We start from the raw sequence: 6,226 nt of genomic DNA on the forward strand, positions 1-6,226 counted from the left end.
TGAAATTATTTTCTATAGCGAAGGAATTTTGTTCCTAAATGTATTGTTACGAAATATAGGGTTGATATTATAAAAGTTTTAATCTTTTTTTAAATAGACATTGTTTCATTGATGTAAAACAAAAATTGGTTTGAGGGTTTTAGTTCCCTTTTTGTTTTTCCATTGTTTTATGTTGTTTTCAACACAAAAATTACACATTTTTGTGCTAAGAAAAATCGCGATCCAAGCTGGGGGGGCTCCTGTTCCGGATGGCCCAAGCACCGGTACAACCCAGCTGGCCAGGCTCAATCCTCAATCCCCAGCTGGCAAGGGCTGACGTGGACTCTCGCGCCCTCCAACCTTGCAGCATGTCCAAGGGATACACCGAAATGTCCCATCTCGGGACGCTAACCACCAAAGGCGCCAGCCACATGCACCATAAAGGGAAAACTACCCTCTGCCAAGTGCTGACATCGCCAGACGCAGAAGGCGCAGCGCCGCCCAAATGGCAGCGCCAAACACGCCAAACCCGCCCAACACTGCTATCATGGGAGTACATCCCAAGGAGGGTTGACCCCTCCTCACCAACTCACACCATTTTCCCTATAAATAGCCCCCATGGGCACAACTTAAAGGCATCTTATGTATCGTGATATTGCCCATTTACTTTGAGTCCTATTGCTTACTGCACTTACTTATTGTCTTGCTATTGCTAGGCATAATACCTCTTAGTCTGGTATGTACCTAAGCTAAGGGTATCTCCCATACAGTGACGCATCCCTAAAGGGAACATAATGGTCTTACAGATCCCAACGGTACAGTGAGAAAAATTTATGGTGATTCCAACCTATCACGCTGCTCCTATTAAACATGTGACAATTGAATTTTTTTTCTTTCTCTTCAAATTATTTTCTCCATCTATTTCTTTCAACTTATTCAATGTTTTGTGCGCCCAGCCAAAACAAAACTCCCATCGGTGAGACTTTTACTTTTACCAAAGTCTGGGTACAAATTGTGATTTTCTTATTTATTTATTTTTCTTAAAAGAACTGATTTAAAGCCCAACTAACAGAGGTCAGCCCATGGGCTTATCCACAAAAGGTAAATTAGACCATAATGACCCAATTGTGAAATTCACAAAAAAAAAAACTATAGCATAAAAATAAAAAACGTGTGATGTTTCTTATATATATAGGGACAGGTTATATTTACAAACTTTTTTGTTTACAAATTCTTACAAACTACACTAAGTACGACCGGTCATACTTTAATCATGCAGTGTATGACCGGTCGTACTTAGTGTAATGTATATCGTATTATTTATTTTTATTAAAATAATAATAATTAATAAAATAATAATATTTTTTCTAATTTTGGATAGGTAATAAAAATATGATTCTGTTAGACTTAAATATGCTAATAGACACATTTTGTTTTTTAGATATAAGTCAAGTCAGACTTATAATTTATCTTATACCAAGCAAATAGCTTAGGTCAAACTCAAAACATTTTATATAGGTCTAACTTATTAAGACCAATGTCTAGTTTGATTCAGTGCAGTGACGGAGCCACATGTTAGCTGGGGGTGGCCTCGGCCCGGGCTAAATTTTAACAAATTGTATTTATCATGTATAATTATATAATTAATTATAATTTGGCCCCGTCTAAAATTATAATTTGGCCCTATCAAAAAAATAAAATATATTTGATGAGAGATTTTGGTAAGTTGTATTAAGTTATGTGTTCCATTTTCACTTATTTAATAAAATTAAAAAATATGTAATAAAATTATAACCTTTTTAATACTGTCTATTCAGGTATTTTATATTTAATATAATTTAAATATATTATAATATGAACTAATTAAAAAAAAATACACATATAATTTTTGGCCCGAGCTCTGGTAAGAGCCTGGCTCCGCCACTGATTCAGTGCATTTACACCCTTATTCACAACTACTTGGACTTGAACAATTTGCAATTTAACAAAAATTCTACAAATTGAATGGTGCAAAGGTCTCTAACATGCTCGACGTCTTGGTTCTTTTCCCTTGCCTGTGACCTTGAGCCTTATAGGATAAATGACGTTCAAATTCAAAGGATGACCCATATGCGTAAGGTATATGTCAATTCTTGTCTCCTCCTGAGTTCATACAGGTTGAGCAAGTGTTGGGGAAGAAATAAAAAAAATGTTACGCATGAGAGTAAAAAATTGAATAAAAAAAAGGATAAACGGTAAGGTAAAGAAACTCCCAAGTTTTTTTTATTAAAAAGCTCAATTTCTTAATTTTGATTCATTAGGAAAGCTATTTTTTAAGAGTTTTTATATTTTTAATATTTGACCTAGCTTCTCATTAAAAGGAGATCGGTTAGACCCAAAAAAAGCCATTAGAAAAATAGAAAATGCCTAGTGTGATTGTTTTACTTTTTTTCCTCTTATTGATCATAACACTAATTTCTTCTGTGAACATTGAAATTGGGAATTTCATGTACATTGAATCTATGAAGCACTGACACTTCAAAATCCCTAACGTGTCGTGTCCGACACTTCCCGATACTCACCGACACTCCGACACTTCAATACTCGTTGCAAAGACTCAAAAAAGGTTCAAAGGTTACGTTGCGTACTTGCGTTGCATTTTGAGTTTCAACTATTAGATTCGTTGAATTATTATTACTATTTTATTCGAGTTTAATATAAATATTTGGGATATCTTATATTTATTTGCAAAATTGATGGATATTATAAGTTTAGCTTTATTTTTTGTTAAATTATTGAATATTAAATATAATATACACTACATAAATTAAAAATATTATATAATATCAAAATGTGTCCTAACGTGTCGAAATTTAACATTTTTTAAAATTAACGTGTCGGAGTGTCGTATCATGTGGTATCCCGTGTCCCGTATCAGTGTCGGTGCAACATAGCATTGAATTTTCATTTTCATTTGATTTATTATATGACAGTAATACTTAATTATTATTGTTAAATATCCATAAAGGAAACAAGGAGCATATTTTAAATCCATGTGTTTTAATAACAAGACTGATTATAATAATTCAACGATTAGATATTCTTGTCAACCTATTTTTAATATTTAGATGTAAATTATAATAATAGGAGGTGCAAAACAAAATATTTGTATCAAATTTGAAGAATGGTAATGTGCATAGACTATGGCATCTTCAGATAAATCGGCAATAAGCTTAAAAAGGTACGAACTTAAGTTGGAGATAACTCAGTTGAATGAAAACAATATTAAAAAGAGCCGATCTTTAGAGGGTATTTGGTAAAGGAATTTTTTTTTTATCGGGAAACAATAATTTTCAGAATATGATGGAATTTTTTTTTTCTGGGTAAGTTACCAAAAGGTGTTTGGTAGGCCAATTTTTTTCCTAAATATTGAGTTAATTTTCCCACCATATGAAAAAAAAAAACAATTCCACCCCTTCCATGATAATCTTCCCCAATTATTTAACATTAAAAAGCAAATGAAGGGAAAAAAAATTTCAGCCATATTTTTACTTCACCTCTTATCAAATATAGACAAATAATTTTTTTCACCCCATTTTCCTAAGAAAATTTTTTCACCTCTTACCAAAAATATTTCATGAAAAATTATATTCGAGCTTCTTTATATACAAAATATTTTAAATTCATAATCATTAGCTAAATCTTCATGATTCCCTTATTCACATATATATTTCTTCACAAATTATAAATATTTAGATATAATTAAAAACGAGTTAAAGTATTCTCATTTAAATAACAATTCACCATCTTTCAAAATTTAAATATTACCTCCTATAGGTGGAAAAAATTTATAGTGATTCCAACCTACCACGCTGCTCCCATTAAACATGTGACAATTGAATTTTTTTTTCTTTCTCTTCGAATTATTTTCTCTATCTCTTTCTTTCAACTTATTCAATGTTTTGTGCGCCCAGCCAAAACAAAATTCCCATCGGTGAGACTTTTACTTTTACCATCTGGGTACAAATTGTGATGTTCTTATTTATTTATTTTTCTTAAAAGAACTGATTTAAAGCCCAACTAACAGAGGTCAGCCCATGGGCTTATCCACAAAAGGTAAATTAGACCATAATGACCCAATTGTGAAATTCACAAAAAAAAAAGCTATAGCATAAAAATAAAAAGCGTGTGATGTTTCTTATATTATATAGGGTCAGGTTATATTTACAAATTTTTTTGTTTACAAATTCTTACAAACTACATTAAGTACGACCGGTCCTACTTTAATCATGCAGTGTACGACCGGTCGTACTTAATGTAATGTGCAAAAAAAAATTGTAAACGAATTCTATCCCTATTATATAATATAAAAATCCTATCCCTATTATATGATATAAAATTAAAGATAAGATACTTTTATTATCAAATATTCTTATTACTAATATATTATTACTCTAACTTAATTACATATTTTCATAAATATATTAAAAGATTTTTTTCTTCATAAATCTTTTAGAGATTACGGACTGAAAAATAGGATTCAATAAAAGTAGTAGTAATTAATAATAAAAATATTTGATAATAATAATATCCTACCTCATAAAATCATGCAGTGTACGACCAGTCATACTTAGTGTAATGTGCAAAAAAAATTTGTAAACGGATCCTATTCTTATTATGTGATATAAAATTAAAGATAAGATATTTTTATTATCAAATATTCTTATTACTAATATATTATTACTCTAACATAATTATATATTTTCAGAAATATATTAAAAGGTTTTTTTTTTCATAAATCATTTAGAGATTACGGACTGAAAAATAGGATTCAATAAAAAGTAGTAGTAATTAATAATAAAAATATTTGATAATAATAATATCCTACCTCATAAAATCATCTTTTATGTACAAAAAAATGAATAAATCTTACACACTTTTATATACCTTATATATATGAGATAGGATATTGTGACACACAAATAATGTTACGCACAATGTTACGACCACATCTTAATCGTTGATTTCCGTCAATCAACGGTTATCATTTTTCAAATCAAGCTTATTAATTAATTATTAATTCGCAATAAATGATAACCGTTGATTGACGGAAATCAACGGTTAAGATGTGGTCGTAACATTGTGCGTAACATTATTTGTGTGTTACAATATCCTATCCGTATATATATACAGTAAATAAAATTATTTCCTAATATTAAACCCCGAAACGTAAAACACGTGTTGGCGAAAATATCTAGGTCATCGAGAACCTTCTTTTCTTTGTGACCGCAAATTCCTTATTTAACAACAGATGGCACGCCGATTCGGCATTTACATTGGCGCAACTAACTCAGCCCATCTGCACCGTTGGCTCCATTTGTTGCCAAGCAATCACAACCGTTTATTTTCTCCAGATTCCACTATATAAAACGATCATAACATTTTTCCCTCGTTCATTCCATCGTTGCCGCGTAAATCGGAATCGGCGCATTCGCTTTAACCTAGCAAATTTCTCCGTCCAAACCGTCCTTTGATTCAGTCAAAGGCAAATTTTCGGTTCATATCGCATGGATCGAACCTTGATCTGGTTTTTAGGATGGTTAATTGGAGATTCTGTCGATGTTTCGGTCTCCGTTTTGATGGAGGCCAGTGGAATTGCTACATCTGCAAGGAACCGTTATTCAATCTGGTCGTGAATCTGATAAGGTAAGTTATATTTTTGTTTTTTTTTCGAGTTCTGTTATCTTTATATGGATTTCCGTATAATCGGTTATGATTATTGTGTTGGTACATCTCGGTGGCGCCGCTGATGATCGTGGTTATCTGTGGTCCATGCTGGTGGTTGAGATGCGCGAGTTTTTGTTTCGAAACAGAGCAATTGAAGCGAGATTGGTTGTATAATTTTGGTTGTATTCAATCCTTTAGGAGATTACCTGTTATATCGATTGTGGATTTGATTGGTTGAGTTGAAGGTTATGGTTGAGAGTAGGGGTGTAAATGGGCTGGGCTGGGCTTTGGCCATCCTGGCCCAAGCTTACGTAAAAAAAAATTCAGCCTATCTGACCTACTGGCCGATTAAAGGCTTTATTTGTAGGCCAAGCCCGGCCCATTTTCAAAAATAAGAAAGCCTGACATGGCCTACAGGCCTTGTAGGCCTCCCCACTATATATACTAAGCAAAAAAAATAATTGTATAGAGCAAAGAAAGTTTCATTCATGCATGCACTAGTACTTCTCATAAGAAAAAATGACAAACAAGAAAGAGTCAA

General features: G+C 32.2%; 1 long non-coding RNA gene across 1 annotated transcript; it reads left to right on the top strand.

Annotated features, from left to right (window-relative positions):
- Window positions 1–5,305: 5,305 nt before the first annotated feature.
- On the top strand, window positions 5,306–6,077 carry LOC133298151 (uncharacterized). The gene is made up of 2 exons (XR_009749745.1): window positions 5,306–5,664; window positions 5,806–6,077. It is a non-coding gene; the product is annotated as an uncharacterized LOC133298151 (long non-coding RNA).
- Window positions 6,078–6,226: the final 149 nt, after the last annotated feature.

This window comes from Gastrolobium bilobum, unplaced genomic scaffold, assembly GCF_033153095.1.
Source record: "Gastrolobium bilobum isolate Gb01-03AN ecotype WA unplaced genomic scaffold, APGP_CSIRO_Gbil_v1 utg36536, whole genome shotgun sequence".
Lineage (NCBI taxonomy): Eukaryota > Viridiplantae > Streptophyta > Magnoliopsida > Fabales > Fabaceae > Gastrolobium > Gastrolobium bilobum.